Source organism: Chrysochloris asiatica, unplaced genomic scaffold (assembly GCF_000296735.1).
Source record: "Chrysochloris asiatica unplaced genomic scaffold, ChrAsi1.0 scaffold00337, whole genome shotgun sequence".
In the NCBI taxonomy this organism is placed as follows: Eukaryota; Metazoa; Chordata; class Mammalia; order Afrosoricida; family Chrysochloridae; genus Chrysochloris; species Chrysochloris asiatica.
The window spans coordinates 2521206-2538671 of record NW_006408855.1 but is presented as its reverse complement, the minus strand read 5'-3'; the positions used below and the strand labels follow the sequence as shown (position 1 = coordinate 2538671).

Here is a 17466-nt window from a genome sequence, read left to right as displayed (position 1 = left end):
TGAATGTTGATAGTTGATCCAAGAAGAATGAAGTCCTTAACAACTTCAGTCTTTTCTCCATTGATAAGAATGTTGTTTATTGGTCCAGTGGTGAGGACTTTTGTTTTCTTGACATTGAGATGTAATTCATATTGAATTTTGTTGTTAAGTTGTCATCTGGTCTGCTCTGACTCGGCAACTATGTAGAGGAGCAGTTGGTGAGTTTGAACCACTGACTTAGTGGTTAGCAGTCCAGTGCTTAACTAATTAATTAGACTGTTATTCCTTCCCCTTCTTTTATAATAAATAACGTGGTGCTGTAGAATAAGCACTGGACTGCTAACCACAAGGTTGGCAATTCAGTCTCACCAGCAGCTCCTTGAAAACCCTATGCAGAATCCTTACGAGTCAAAACTGAGTAGATGCCACTTAACAACAACATACTACCTCTAGCAGTATTTTTTATTTTTCAATAGATTATTTAGAGTTAAGTTTATTAAGACACAACTTTTTTTAAAATAGCTAATTGTTCAGTTAGGGTAAATGTTTATTATTATGTTGTATTTGCAAAGGAGCTCTGGTAGCATAGTGGTTACAAGTCGAGCTGCTAATCTCACAGTCAGCAGTTTGAAACTACCAGCCTTTCTCTGGGAGAAAGATGAAGCTTTCTGCTGCCGTAAAGATTTACAGACTCAGAAGCCCTATACAGAGTCACTATGAGTTGGAACTGACTCCACAGCACACTACCACCACCACCATGTATTTGTAATTTTTTTTTTTTTTAACCAGCAGTAAGCAGAGACTTTTACAGACTTGCCATTCAATTTTGGCAAGTAGGGAAAGTGGTGTAAGTTGATAGTGCCTAGAAATCTCTAGGAAGAAAACTATCATCAGTGTTAATTTCTTTTGAGCATTTTGAATATTTTTTATGGATTGTAATTGGTTCTCTGTATCTCATTTTTTCATATTGAACTCAGTCTCTGCCCTAGGCGAAATAACTCTTTCCATTAGAAAATATTTCTTCTCAACTAATCATTAGCAAAAGGTGTATTCTTTCTGCATGTGACATTGATAACTGTGTTTGCAACACAATCAACCATTTCTTCAAATTTATATTTACTAAAAAGAAATTACTGCCCATATATTTTCATGTCTTCCTTCTTCCCTCTGACCTCCCTTTAATTACTAGATTAGTGTGTACTTTCCCAATATCTGTTTAATAACTAATGTCTCCTGTAACTGTCAGGTGTAGTTTTGCTTTTATTTTTCTAGCTTTTAATAACTTATTGCCCCAAACTTTCTATATGTTGAGTACCTTGTTGTTAAGTGCCGTCCAGTTGATTCCGAATCATGTTGGCCCTATATAGGGTTTCCAAGGAGTAGCTAGTGAGCTTGAACTTCCAACCTTGTGGTTCAAACCGACCTTTTGATCCAGTGCTGTATCCTGCAGCACCATACCAGAACTCCTGTTAAGCATGTTGTTAAGTGCTGTTGAGTTGGTTCTGACTCATAGTGTTCCTGTATAAGATTTCCAAGGAGTGGCTGGTGAGCTTGGAATGTCGACTTGCGGTTCAAACCAACCTTGCCGTCCAGTGCATTAACCCACAGCGCCGCACCAAGACTCTGTTAAACACATTACCAATGTATAATAATTTGTCAATCTGTATTTATAATCCCATCGTGACAGACAATTGCATACCCAACTACTATTGCCTTCACTTTTTAAAAGTACCCTATTTAGTCCTGAGAGTAAGAAAGACCCCTTTCTTTTCCTTAGGGGGATAAGGACCTTAACCCCATTCCCAGGGATAGGGGGCATATATCATGAAAATTTAAACACAAGTGGTGAGTGGTGGTTTGATTCTGTGTGGTCTCTGATTGTTTCAAGGCAGAAGTTTCTGCAATGAGGATATATACTTGGATTTTCTCTGTGCCAAGTAGCTACTAGCCATATGTGGCTGTTGGGCACCAGAGTGTGGCTAGTGCAACTGAGAAACTGGTTTTTTAATGTGGTTTTAATCTAAATAGGCACGCATGGATAGTAGTTATCATTTTTCACAACTGCAGATCCTAAGACATGGGCATACCAAGGAGTTAACGGTAATGAAGAGAACCATGCTGGGAAGGACCTGTTTTCCTAATTAAAATGTCAAAGCTTTGTAAGCTTTGGTACTTCTTTTGTTATTCTCTGTATGTGGGGTTTGTTTTTGTTTTTGTTTTGTTTTTTTTTTCTTCCTGGCTGTGATTGCCAAACAAGATGCTTAATGGTACAGACAACAGCCACCTTAAACCATGAGATGCATGAGTGAGAGCCACAGCTGGTGCTGCAGATAATCAAGATCTGCCTATGTGAAAACTCTGTGGAGCACAACTCTACTTTTGACACACATGGGTTTGCCATGTGTGTTGTTGGGAGTCCACTTCTCAACAACTAGCTAGTTGGTTCCTGATGGCAGTGTTGAACACCTTAACCAATGTGTACAAATTGCCAACCTCTTCACTTACTATGTGAGAAAAAATAAACACATTAAGTCACACACACACAAAATAGGCTTCAGAAATCTTTAGCACCAATATTGAATCTTATATTCAACAGGAGCTAGACTTCTTAAAGCCCAGTTGGAAAAGCCTGAAGTTCCCTTGACTGGATTTTATTTAAATTAATGAAAACAATTACTTTACATGGAAAAATCTAGTACTTTTTCAGAAGAGAACAACCTTCTCTTTTTCTACCTTCTTCCCTTCAAAAGAAAACATTTTGCAACTGTGGGGTGAGTTAAGTAATCAAACATCCAGCAACTCAGTGAAGGTCCCATTCATCCTGGTTAATGAAACACAACTTTCTGCTCACAACTTCATTGCTATTATCATTATTATTTAAGAAAAGAATCCTACAGTTAACAAAGTTTCTTTTAGATATGATCCTGGCATATTAATGCTGAATTTAGACAATAGATTTATTACAAAAAGTTCCTTCAGGACACCATTTCATTTTCATATAAGACATGAGGTTCTGAGATCTAGGCAATACATCGTATTTGAAAGGCATAACAGTTTTCAAAAGTTATAGCACATTCACACTTACGGTCATAGTTCTTTAGTCCCCCAGCCCCTGGGATCCTGTTTGAGGGAAGTTCTAAAAGGCCTGGTTCAAGCAGCCTCACAGTCTTAAGCCCTAAAGAGGGAGAATGACCTCTTTAGGGTTAAGACCTCTTTAGGTCCATCCACAGCTGCCAGAGTGCTCTGATGTTTCTCAATCCTGCTCTCTAAACTTTAGATAAAGAATCAGAGTCAAAGGCCAAGGCTTCAGGAAAAGCCCTAGGAATGACGTGCCCCGAAAAGCAGTTTCAGAGTTTCATGTTCTCATAAGACTGACAGCTTTCTGTGAGTGTCTGAGTTCTCTCAATCCTGCTGGTTGTTTGGAATGATGGCCACACTAGCTATGCATCTCCACATACGTGAAGGAACCCTTGGAGTTCTTCTTCGTTCTGGAATCTATGATTTCCTCACTGGGTGTATACTCCACAGCTGTTTTACCTCTCTCTGAAATAAAATCAACAAGGAATAATTCAAAATTATTATTTAAAAACTTGTAGCATAAAAAATAACAGAAACCAACTGCTGGGAACTGCTACCATTTTGGTTAGCTAGCCTTTCAGTTAGCAGCCAAATATTTGTAACACCCTATGATTCCACATACAATGGTTGTTGTTGTTAAGTGTCATCGAGTTGGTTCGAACTCATAGCCACTCTATATAGGGTTTCCGAGACTGTAAACCTTTGCAGGTGCAGAAATGTTCATCTTCCTTCCAACATACAATGGTTGTTGCTGTTGTTGTTAAGTGTGGTCAAGGTGGCTTTGACCCATAGTGACCCTGTATAGGGTTTCCGAGGAGGCTGTTCAAACCAACTTTGCAGTCCAGCACATTACCCCACAGTTCCATACCAGGACTCCGCACAATGGCAGCACTTAACAAGGCATTCTTGTGATTCCTAAGGAGCCCTGGTACCTAGTGGCACTGTGGGTTAGGCACTGGACTGCTAACTCCGAGGCTGGTGGTTCGAACCCACCAGCTGCCCTGCAGGAGAAAGATGAGACTGTCTGCTCCTGTAAAAATTGAGTCTTGGAAACCACATACAAGGTCACTGTGAGTCGAATCAACTTGACAGCAGTGGCTGGTGGGGTTTTGATCCCTAAAGGAAGACGTTAAGAGCACTTTTCCTTGAAGTTTCCTCATCTCACACTTCAGTTTTAATCATAAACACTTGCTTAAGCATATGTATTATCAACTGTGTTTGGTTCAAAGAACTATACGATGTTAGAAGTAGAAACTGATTTAGGAATCATGACAGGAAATAAAAGCTGTAGAAACAAAAATTTTCAATCAAAATATGATTAAATAGTAAGGCATTGTTGTTAAGTGCTGTTGAGTCAGTTCTGACTCATACAGACCCTATGTAGGGTTTCTGAGGAACAGCTGATGAACTTGAACCTCCAATACTGCAGTTCAAATGGCTTTGCAGTCCGATGCATTAACCCACAGCACCACACCAGTAAGGCTTTAGTTGGGGGTCAAAGTGAGTTGAAAATTGGGAAAAAGACCATTGAGCCATAGTGGCAGTGGTGGTGGTTGTGTGTGGTGGAGTTGGTTCTGACTATTGCAACCCTATACAGGGTATCTGAGGCTGCACCTCTTTATGGGAGCAGAAAGCCTCATCTTTCTCTCACTGAGTGACTGGTACATTTGAACTGTTGGCCTTGCAGTTAGTCGTCCAACTTGTTACTCACTAGACTACCTTTGGGCTATCGTTGTTGTTAAGTGCTATTGAGTCGGTTCTGACCCATAGAGTCCTTGTATAGGGTTTCTAAGGAGCGGCTGGTGGGCTTGAACTGCCGACCTTGTGGTTCAAACGACTTTGCAGTCGTTTGCACATTAACCCACAGCACCACAGCAGGACTATAGTAGGTACTTCATATTAGAGGCAAGAAGCAAACATCTACTCCTTGGGAACCAATATTCCAGTAGATACAATGAACAGAACTTTGGACAAAAAAATGAACATTGGCTCACTTTGCTGTTGTTAGTTGCCATCGAGTTTATTCTAACTCATGGGTGACTCCATGTATTATAGAGTAGAACTGTGCCCCATTGGGTTTTCTTGGCTACAATCTTAATGGAAGCCAACTACAAAGCTTTTTCTTCCAATTTACCACCCGGTTAGCAATTGCAGTCCTAGTGTGGTGTTGTACGATAAGCACTGGACTGCTAACTGCAAGGTCAGCAATTCAAATCCATCAACCGCTTCTCAGAAACCCTATACTAGGTCTCTATGAGTTGGAACTGGCTCCATGGCATTAATGACTACTACCACAGGTTAGCAGTAGTGTACTAACCATTTGCACCACCTAGGGGCCCCTATTGGCCCAAACTGAATCCATGTACATCAAAGATGATATAACTTGCCATCAAGGCAAACATGAGCCACAAGCTTTTTGGTTTGAGTTTGTGACAAGGAATAGCACTTCAGTCCATTGTCGTTAGTTGTTGTGGAGTAGGTTCCAGTATCTGGTGACCCTACATGTGCAGAGTACAGCTGCTCCATATGAATTTCAAAGCTGTGACATTTTGAAAGCAGATCTGTAGGCTTGTCTTTCAAGGCACCAGAGGGTGTGTCTGAACAGACAACCTTTTGGCTAATGCTTAACCTTCTGCACTACCCAGGGACTTCTCAGCATATATGTTGTTGTTCAGTGCCGTACTCAGTTCTGACTTATAGTGATCCTGTATAGAGTTTCCAAGGAATGGCTGGTGGACTTGAACCATTGACCTTGTGGTTAGCAGTCCAGTGTTTCTCTTACAATGCCACAATTAGGGAGATGTAAACAACCCAGTCATTTGGTTTGGTTTTTCCAAGTTGTTACTCAGAGTTCCCAGTGGATGGAGATTGTACTTTGCGACCAGGGAAGCCAGACTCACTGGCCAGGCTGGAAGGCAGAGTCCAATCTAGGGCCATCTCTTACACATAAGGCTCTCCGACAATTTTGCTAGGGTTTCTGGGTCCCTATGCCTGCAGGGCTATGATGCAGAGGAGCAATTCTATTCAAGGACTCTCTGCTAATCATAGTTTCCTTTGAGCGTCGTCTGTAACATTGAGCCCACTGAAGAAATCCACAGGAAGCACAATACCACCCAACACCATGACCACTTGAAAGTGTGTAGACTCCTAAGAATGCAGCTTATTATTGTGTAAGTATTATTCACCCAATCAAATAAAAATTCTTGATTCAGAGAAGATAGTCTCATACTCTCTTATAGGAGAACAACAATGACAATAACACGAGTTAACATACTTTGCCTGCTTACAGTATAGCAGGCAGAGTTTTAAATTCTTTTCATTCATCTCATTTATTCTAACAATAACCCCATGAGGTAGGTCGCACTACTAATCCTATTTTCCAGATGACGAAATGGCAGCGTGGTGGTGGTGGTGGTAAAATAGTAAATATTTTCTAATCTCTCTGGCTATAAAACCTAAGAATGCATTAGCAATTGAAGAGACAGAGCTAGGACTCAAATCTAGGTGTCCAAACTTATAATCATGCTAGTCTGCTTGACAGGCAATTGAGAAAGAAGATCTGAATTAAACATTTATTCTCTGTATGAACTGAGGCAGGTCATTCTGCACCTATAAACAGGTTCTGTCATATTTGCTGTTACTTTTCTCAAAGATGTCATGAAGAACAAGTTGGAGAATGTTGATGTCAACCAGTTTGGTAAAGAATAGTATAGAATGCTTTAGATATCCAAAGTTGCCTCCAATTAACTTTTCATAATGAGTTAATCTCCCATTAAAATTGAGTGCCTCAGAGATCATCAAGAAAGTCTTACCTAAAACCATGATCTACAGTTTCTGGAATGCATCTGACAAAGCTTTCTGAATGACAAGCTTCTGGGTTAACTTCCATTTCATAAGGAAAGATAACGGTTCTAAATTCAACCCAAACAAGTGGATTTAGAATTATTTTCTGAATGGTCATCTTTATGTCATATGTTTAAAACAATCAAAACATAACCATTATTCTTAGATAGTGATCGTCATGATTAAGGGCAAGCACCACACAAGGGTATGGTAGAAAGGTTCTGTCATAGGTATACCCCAGAAGGTAGACACAACTACTGGCCCCTCTATTCCAGAAGTCCCTGAAGCACTAGAAAGGGAGATACAGGAACTTGCCACAACTCTCACATCCCACAGAGATTTCAAACTGACAAGGTGAAGCTACACTCTAACAGCCCTACTGCCTGCCCGTGTCTCAAGGTTGGAATCACACACTCAGAAAGGTTTGGTGGCAAGGAAGATGATCACCAACAGCTCTGCTCACTTAAAACCCTAAGATTGAGTATCCTGTGTTCTAGGAAAAAACTCAGTACCAACAAGTATCTATACTTTACTCTGTTTCTACTCATGACCTTCCATGAGGAAGCAAATGACTGAATATATACATGAGAGCTGATTTAGAGCTTTAGATGGTGGTTTTGCTGGAATAACTGAGGAATACAAGAGATCTGTATTTGAAGAACTTGGTTTTGCTCTTGTTAAATGCCATCAAGTCAGTTCTGATCCACAGTGACCCTGAATAGGGCTTCTGGGGCCATAAATCTTTTCAGGAGCAGTAAGCCTCATCTTTCTCCTTGGAGTCACTGGTGGACTCAAACTGCTGACCTTGTGGTTCACATTCCAGTGCTTAATACTGATCCCAATCAAAGGACTACTTCAACATAAAGCAAGTCCTTAATCCAATGTTGGAAAACAGCATTACCTTCAGCTTAAAGTTTTTTGGCAGGTTGCGGGGCTCAAATTTCAAAGTGAAAGGTTCTAGTAGGCATTATTACCTAGGGATTAGGGTAAAAATCTATATTATAAGGCACAAAAACTCTGCTTTACAATACCAATTGTAGCTTAGCAAGGGGAGGCCTGATACTGCATCTGAAAGGAGTTTTAAAAGAAAAATCCCCTTCCTGCCCTCACTGTTATCCCCACATGGAAACAGACCTTCCTCCTGCTTATCCACAGGCCCCTCGGCTATGCCAATGCCAGGACTCCTGCACTCATAGACTGGCAACACCACCTCTAGAGCATAGAAGAACTTCAGATTTTGCTTCTGAGCTGCTGCCATGATATCTTCATTCTCCCTTTCGTCAAGGTCAGAAAGATCCTGAAGCTGTGAAGATTTGCATTAAAGGTTCTTCTTAGATATCAAAGGAGACTTCAAAACCTATTCTTATGAGAAATATTAACACATTTTATTTTACTATGAAAAATAAAAAGTAAACTCCAGCAATCCCGGCTCAGAGTAGAAGTGTCCTATAGCTTCAAAATCAGGTAGGAATCACAAAGGAATTACTAGACACAAACAAGCATTTCTGATTACATACCATTCAAACACTGGAAAAAATGAGACCCCACTATCCAAGTCACTAAGATTAGAGATTCTATGGAGGGCAATGCTCAGATACTTACTGCCTCCCCGCAACCCAGTTCAATTCTTCTCTCAAGTCTAAGATTTCAGCATTGAAAGGAGAGAGATCATCGAAGATCTACATGCTTTACCTTGATGATCCTTTTGACCAGTCATTGAAAGCAAAGTAGTAATTTGCAAGTTCTTGGCACCGAGAGCTATTTAGGGCAAGGGCCTGATGTTGAACTGCCTTATGTTTGGTACCGTGATGAACCTAAAGACACCAGAGACAGATTACAAATATAAAAATCTGGCATGGAGACTTTATTTATGTTATACCTGATTTATCAGTACTTACTTCATAGAGTAGGAGGTCTGGGAACATAATTGTTATGAGTTGGGCTGCTAGCCTGAAGGTCTGCAGCTCGAAAATACCAGCTGTTTTATGGGAGAAAGATGAGGCTTTCTGCTCCCATAAAGATTTACAGCCTCGGAAACCCTGTGCAGGGTTGCTATGTGCCGGAACTGAACCCATGACACACCCACCACCAGCATGCTTAAGGTACGAGTCCTTTCCTTAAAAATACCTAAAATGGGGATACAATGTACCCAGTGAAGGAGGCTACCTGCGGAGCCTTTGCATTACATAAGACTATAGGTGGAATCCTGAACAGCATCCAGAATCTTCAGAGGTGGGAAATTTCCCCCTCAGAGGATGGGCAGACCAGCCTGGAGTGGCTAGAAGAACAGAAGCTACCTCTTGAAGGAAAGACTAACAGGAAAAATACAAAACAATAGAGGCAAACTGACTGCTTACTACAAGAACAAGCAAGGTGCCCACCCAGGAGACATCAATGCAAGGGGTCGGGTCCCCTCAAAGTAAACCCCCTTCCAAGACTAAGACTCAATGGGAATACATGCTCTGACTGGTGACCACGTTCGCCACAACAAGGGGAAGTGAGAGAAAAATGGCATGAGGCTGTGAGCTAAGCCCTATAACATTCAGTAGACTCCTGTAAACCCAGGTATAGACCTGGTTGGCCAGCAGTGTGACAAGACCTGGGGACTCTTGGGCCCAGAGTCAGTGACACAGCCACAGAAGACTGGAAAGGAGAGTGAAGTGCCCAGCTGATAAGAAGAGACGGCATATCCACAAGAGTACCCACACTTGCAGATATAACCCACTTGACCTGGCCTCAATGACCGGATGATCAGAAGGCAACTAGAACAAAGAAGAGGGAAAATAAGAGTAATCTGATACAATTTTATGAACTTGACCTACACCTATGGATGCAGCAACTCAAAAGAGGGAACAAATCTTTACAGTAAGGATCATTCCCACCCCCTCCATACACAGAGTGGACAGGGATGGGCAACTTAGTCACTGGTTATCCAAAAGAAGTGACTGGCTTACAAGCTTTCAAGAGGGAACCTAGATCTAGAGGGCATGGAGGAAGGTAGAATCTCCACTGAGTAGTATTCAATCTGTCTAGGCAGGACTGATGAAAGGAAATGCAGATAGGTCTCTGTGATACAAGGGTGAATCATTGTTACCAGGCCTGATTGTGAAGGTTGTAAATGTAAAAGTAGACATTTTGTGGCAAAGAAATTTTAAAGTGATTAACTTTGCAGGCTAGGAGCAGAGGTCCCTGGAATCATGAAAGGAGAAGAGTGGAGATGAGGACCCTACCCAGAGAAGCAGCGATCCCCAAGATGGAGGCAGAGATGATAACGTGGAGAGATGGAGCAGCTGGGGACTCGGGATCCAGGGAGGGACAGGGCCTGTGTGCTGACGATCAGGGGGGTGGGGGGAGCAAGTTTGTAGAATGTACCCTTTCATTGACTGGTAATGCGTGGAGGGGATTGTAACCAAAGCAATGAAACAATATATGATATTGTTGTTAAGTGCCATCGAGTCGGTTCCGACCCATAGCGACCCTGTACAGGGTTTCCGAGGGTGTAAATCTTTACGGGAGTAGAAAGCCTCATCTTGATAGGGGGAGAAAAAAAAGTAAATGTAGATAGCATTTCAAAATTTAAAAAAATACATTTACAAGGCAGCTCTTCCCCAGTCTTACTTTGAGTGCCTTCCAACCTGAGGGGCTCATCTTCTGGCTCTATATCTGACAATATTCTGGTGCTTTTCATCATGTTTCAATATTCACTATTCTGTTGGTGACAGTGTTCTAATGTTATTCGTAAGCTTTTCAGTGACTAAATATTTAGTAGTAGTCTGTCTCTCGCTCTTCCTCATCTATTTTTGTCTGGAAGCAAAGCTGACCCTGCTGGTATTTAAAATACCTATGGCATAGCTTCCATAATCACAGTAACACGCAAACCACCACAGTACAACAAACTAACAGACAAGTGGTGGGAAAAGCCTTAGGGAGATCAAATAGTGATGCCCATAGCTTGAAACTACAGCAGAAACAGAGAACTGTGACAGCCCTTGCTTCACGCTGAAACTCTGCAGTGGTGCATACCATCTCCTTGTCCCTGGGTGGGAGCTTTTAGGCTATCCTTGTGGTCCTTTCAGGCATGAAGATGGTTAGGCAAGTTAATCATGAGCAGTCCTTCAGGGTGTGCTCATCAGGCCCAGAATAGGGAAGACTTAAGTTTTGGCTCTAAGTGCAGACTCACAGGTCTCTAGAGTAAGGGCATGGCAGAATGGCCAATCTCCTTGTGGTTTTAAGAGAACAGATGTGGATGTGCTGAAATCTAGGAGAAGCTGTTGCTTCAGGTCATAGAGACAAAGGGCTCAGATCAGCTTCCCATCATTAACCTTAGCATTTCCTTAGTGAGGACATCTGCCCCCTCAACATCCTGTCTGGCTACCCTATGCTCCCAGGGACTCAACTTCCTTCCCCATTTCACCATAGACCTTCTGTTTCCCTGATTCACATCAGTCTCATCTATTTTGCTATTGTCTGTCTGTCTCCTGCATTTCAGGTTTCCTGCTTACAAGTTGCCTAGGTTGGGCACTCTCAGTAGTGGAATTCCACTCTAGCTTCACTAGAGAAGGAGCCATGCTGGGTCTCACAATGGTATTCTTGCACATCCAGCACGCTCAGTCACTTTCCCTGGGTTGTCGTCACCCATTGTACTAACAATGTGTATGCTGTCCTTCTTCCCTGTGACCACACATACAGGGGGTCTTCAGAAAGCCAGGGACTAGTCTGTGAGTTCCTCCTTGGTCACTTGACTGCATTGAGTCAGGATGTGTGAACAGTGGGAGGGTCTACATTGACCCCTGACCCAGGGTGATCAGGCTACTGGGGCAAAGGGAAAACCTCACAGGAGATACCAGGGTCTCTCTCAAAACTGCCCTATCAGTTTTACATGGATGGGGGTGTCTGAACTGTATCAGGTTCTGTGTCTGTGAGGTGGGCCCACATCAAGCTGGTCACTCTGTCTTGGACTGACCAAGCAAGGGTGCTGTGTCCATTCTTACCCCCAGGGACGGCAGAGGAAAAGATGATGCACGTAAGCATTGGGTGCCTGGACTTGGAGTCTGATTGAGGCTGAGTGAAGTTGACAGAGAATGATCAGGTTTGGGGAAATCTCTGGTCAGAGGTTCTTCTCCAGGAGGGTGGCACAAGCACAATTGGAAAAGCTTTCCAGGAGGAAAATACCCAGTGAAATGGTATCGTTTCCAGATTCAAAGTATTGGATGGAAGTGAGGGCCATTGGGGGTCTTAACCACTTTTCACAATGTTAGCCGACTTCTCAGCCTTGGTAACTCTGGACAACCCCACACAGGTGTCACCAGACCCTAAAGCTTGCTGTCCTAAAATGTCTCATTTTGTTGGGTATTCCCACCTTTTATTCATACATTCATGCTTTATTGCTGAAATGCTTCTCTACCTAATCTGTCCCTGCAGTAGGCTCTCTCTGGGGAATGACACCCCAACAACAGTGAATAATGTTGACATGCTTCTGTGTGATTGTAGCTCTGTGGCAGGCGCTCCTAAAGTACATGGAGTTGACACGTTTATCTGAACCGCCTATCATTGCTCCTTTTTGGTCATTTTAGTTCTGAGCACCATTGCTTCCTCAGTACATTGCTCTTTCCTGTGTCCTAGAAGGAATTGCTTGCTGGTGAGGTGGGTGTTGAGATCGAGGCATTTGCTCTGTCAGAGCCTTGAGGATGGCCATTGGGTCTGGGTGAACAATTGGGCACTCACTGAGTTGAGTGGGGAGAGAGCAGGACATGTGGAGTCGTGACCACAGGAAGCCCTATTCCCCATCATCATCTTGTTATTCACAAGGGCCGGAGGGCACAGGGACTTCTGCCCTGCAGTCTGGACAGACAGACTACCTAGCACTACCTCCAAAATCACAAATGTCCCCTTGCATCTGGGCTGACCATAGGCAAAGAACAAGTTTCCTTGACACACCCACAGGTGACAGGTGGGCTCTTTAGTTTCCTTCTTCTTGTTCTTTGTGTTACAATAACCATCAATCCAGTGGAACTGAATGTTCCGTTAAAAAACAACAGGAAGCCGGTGTCCATCTTTGATCCATCAAAGTTCTCACATGTTATTGAGTCCAACTAGTGCCACGTGTGTGAAGTCATTGTGTGAGTCTTTCTACCATCCTTCCCTGTCCTCATGGATGTTAAAGACACTTCTGGAGTCAAAGTCAAAACTGGCATTTGATCCTTGATGGTTCTAAATGCAGTGGTCCCAGGATGACCATTGCTGACATTTAGTGGACACTTGCCCGTGTCCACTTTTTAGAGACTGTCAAATTTAAAGTCTTACTACACCCAGTGAAGTGAATACCACCATTGTCCCAATTGTACAGATGCGGAAGTAGAGATTCAGAAACGTTAAGGGCTGGTTTATGAGGCAACACATTTTTCATGCATTTCAAAAGCAGTATTTTCTCTTGAATAAGAACTAGTGGCCCTTAGTATCCCTGTCCATATGCTCTTGTGCAGAACAAATACCTCCTTTAAGAGGAATCAAGGGGGAAGTAGTAGGCTGTTTTCCCTGGGTCTCAGGAATGACCCTCTGCCCCAGGGAAAGGAGGTGGAAGATATCATGAGTTTGTGGCCTGGATTGGTAAGGGTCTCCACATGCCACATGATTTTCTGGAGAGCAGTAAACCAGGAGTAAACAGGCTATTGTGGGGTTGAGAGGTGCCATGGGGACCATTGTGGGTCTGAGGGTAACCACAGGGACTTAAAACCATAAGACAACTTCACCTCTCCTGGGTGCCGGCTGTCAAGAACCCTCAGGACACAACCTGGTTGCAGGGAGACTTGCGGTGGGGGTTGGGGAGTGGGTCTATTCTGGTAGCCAGAGCTCTGTTTGATTTTCCTCTAGTGTCTTCACCTTTGTCTACCCTGGGCCTGCTCTAGGACAAGTCAGATCTGGCTATATCCAGGATGGGAATCGTGTAGGGAGGGAGCTGCAAGAGTGGCATGTTCGATACACTGGCATAGCCCCTCCTGTTGAAACCTTGCCTTGATCCCATCCTGGCTCTCAGGTCCAGGTTGGCATGTGACTTCTCTTGAATCCTTTATTCCAGGCATGTGAGGGCTAAGCACTGTAAATAATGCAATAAATGTTCCAAAAACTTTGATCATCATTGTGTATGGCTTAAAACTCTGTGGGCCACTTAACAACAACATTTTCCCTTAATTCATTACTTCTTTCACTAAGATCACTAAATTTCAAATTCTCAGGCCCACTTTTTAGCAGTCTTGGCTTAGTATAATAAGTGCATACATTTTGAGAGCTTTTACTTTCCATGATCTCAAGATGGCTCAATGCTGTTCTTGAAACAAAGCAAACAAAAGTAGTCTAACACACATCTGAACTCCCCAAAGTGGAAATTCTGATGCCAATTTTTTGCCGGCTCTTTTTACATTGTTATGATTTTTGTCTTTACTCATTTGGGTTTTATTCTTTTTAAAGGTTGCAAAACCTATATTAACAGAATAGGTAAATATGAAGTCAAAATACACTGTACAAAAAGGAAATAAAATACCTCAAACTAAAATAAAAATGACCTAAATTATTGCTCAGCAATAGCTTTGTTTTTTGTCATTTCTCAACCTAGAAATTTTTAATATCAAAGATGTCTATTCTGAAATTTTCTATTCAAGATCCTCTTTAAAATTAAAAGTGAATATTTATGTATTCTTGTGATGGGAAACACTTTCTAAATATGTTAATAAAACCAAAACCAAAATGAAAAAAAAAAAACTGTGTGGGCAACCACAAGTACTGGTGAGTCAGGCTAAAAGCCAGTGAGAAGGGGCATGTGGACACCATTCCTCAACATGACAGGTGCTCAGAACCAAACCCAGCCACCTTCGCCATGGGGTTCTGAAATCTGTCCTGGGTGGAATCATTCTAGGATGTACTCAGTTAGCTCCTTAGGACCACTAACTTTTTAGCTTTGAACACAGGAAATCCCCTGAGTGATGCCCAGAAATCCCTGTTAGGGGCTGTCCCTATGGGGGACACAGAGAGGACCTAAGCTGAGGGGCTGCTGAGCTGTTATTTGTAGTGTGGCTGCTTCTTTCCAACGAGACTGTGAGACCCTAGAGCAGCAGTTAAACAGTTAAAAGGTTAAACTCTTAAAGAGCTCAGATCAGGAGACAAAGTAGATGACTGTGGGTCAGGGAGATCTGGCCATGCATTTACTGATGACTCAGGGTCAGTGAGGATGAGAAATTCAGTCCATAGTTGGGAGGCAGTTCCTCTCTGAGGAGGGGACAGGTATGTTAGTCCAACAGACCTTGATGCTTTGTGCTAAGATTATGAAGCTCCTTTAGGTATCAAAGAGCTGTCAGAGCCCTAACAAGCTCAGTTGTGTTCTCTCTGCTTAATTTCCTCATAAAATCGAGATATAAATATAGTTGAGTCCTAGGACTCCAAGTGCGATATGGGTAGAGGTGGCTTCCTGAACACATTCCTCAGAGCCTCAATTCCATTTGCTTCCCTGTTATTCTACAATACACATAAACCCATAGTTCCTGTGAGCAGACAGCATGCAGAGATCATATGAGCATACAGATCCCTACCTCCAATGACAAGGCATGTGCCTTTGCAAGAGTATGATGGTTGAACCAGCACCATCAAAACTGTACAGGGTGACTAACTTTATACACCTCATGCTTTGCGCTCCATGGAGAATATCTCCAGTGTGCAGGTTAGAGCCATGCTAAGCTGGTATTTGGCCCCTGTTGCATGCACCTTGAGAAGACACTTGATATGCCTGTCATAGCATAGCTTAGACCCTCAAACACCACAGCCTCCTAGAGAAGACCCCATCTAAGAACAAGGTGTGTATGTGTGGCGCTGTCATGAGAAACCAGACGCTTGGCAGAGCTAACCTGTCCAGGACCCAAACTGGGCATCGACTAGGGGTCAGGGATTAAAAGGAGTGAGGGGGAAGCATATTCCTCCCACACGGGTGTAGACCTGATGTGTGCAGTATGGGTGACAGAGAGTTTTGAATCTTCATTCTGGCAGCTTTCAGTGGAGTGACTTTGGCTGTCTTAGAACTCTTGTCTCTGGTTCTCTTGCTCAGGTTTTCCTTCATCTCTGTGCTCACAGCAGTGGTAAACCTCATCTGTCTTCTGATCATATTCCTCTACATCTTTGTCCAGTATTGGGTGGACCAGAAGGTGCTCCGCAAGGACCCCAAATTTGAAAGTATGCTGCTCTCACATTGGTTCTGCTTGGGGTGACTGATGGGTGACAGCTGGCCTCTTATTTGTGGGCTAAGTGGTTTTAGTTGGGAGCTGGATAACCCGACTGGCCCAATTTAGGCAATTTACCTGGGCATAGCTCCTCATCTATGCTCCTTATCAGGGTCCAACCCCATGCTGAGGGCTGCAATCAGGGTCCAAATCTCATCCCCCAAACTCACTATGAGCTGGATTGAGGCCAGGCAGGTCAAACTGTATTGGTAATCTTTTGGTCACTGCCCTCTACTTGTTGTTCACCTCTTCCTACTCTCTCTCCCTCTCTCCATCCACTGTTCATCAACCCCCATTCTCTCTCATATATACTCATCCACACCCAAAACACACCCTTTCTTTCCACATACACTTTTTTTTTTAATGTTTTATTGTGAATTATGTGATCGTTTACATGGGAGAACATTAGTTTTACATTCATCCTATCATATATCATTTCATTGCTATGGTTACAATCCCCTCCATGCATCATCAACCAACCAAAGGGCATACCCTACAAGGCTGACCCCTGGTCATCAGCACACATCCCCTCTCCCTTTCTGTCTAAATTCCCAACTGCTCCATCTCTCCATGTCATCATCTCCGCCTGCATCTCAGGCATCACTGCTTCTCTGGGTAGGATCCCGCTCTCCGCTCTTCTCCATTGATGGTCCCAGGGCCCTCCGCTCCTAGACTGAAGTTAATCACTCCCCTCCTTGCTATAAAATGTCCACCTTTACATTTCCAACCTTCTCAATCAGTCCTGATAACAATTATTCACTATTGCATCACAAGAGGCTCATCTGCATTTCATTTCATCAGCCCTTGGACAGGCTGGATACTATTCACTGGAGACTCTACCTTCATCCACGCCCTTTGAATCTAGGTTCCCTCTTGAAAGCTTGTAAGCCAGTCACTTCGTACCTTTGTATCCCTCCTCCCATTTTGGATAGCCAATGTCCTAGTTGCCCATCCCTATCTACTCTGTGTGTGGAGGGGGTGGGAATAATTCTTGCAGCAGGGATTTGTTTCCTCTTTTGAGCTACTGCATTTATAGGTGTAGGTCAAGTTTATCAAATGGGCTCAGAGTCAATGACACAGCCACAGAGGACTAGAGTGCAGAGTGAAGCGGACAGACGCAAGAGCACCCACACTTGCAGATGATACCCACTTAACCTGGCTTCAATGACTGGATGAACAGAGCTCAACCCGAAGAAGAAAGAAGAGGAAAAAAGCATCATCTGATACAATTTGTCCTTTACTTTTTTTATCTTTGCTGTTATTGCTGGTGTGAGATGATATCTCATTGTTGTTTTGATTTGCATCT

The 17466-nt window shown here is 43.0% G+C and overlaps 1 pseudogene; it reads left to right on the top strand.

The window, feature by feature from the left end:
- Window positions 1–17466, top strand: part of LOC102825077 — a 79425-nt pseudogene that overhangs the window by 1365 nt on the left and 60594 nt on the right.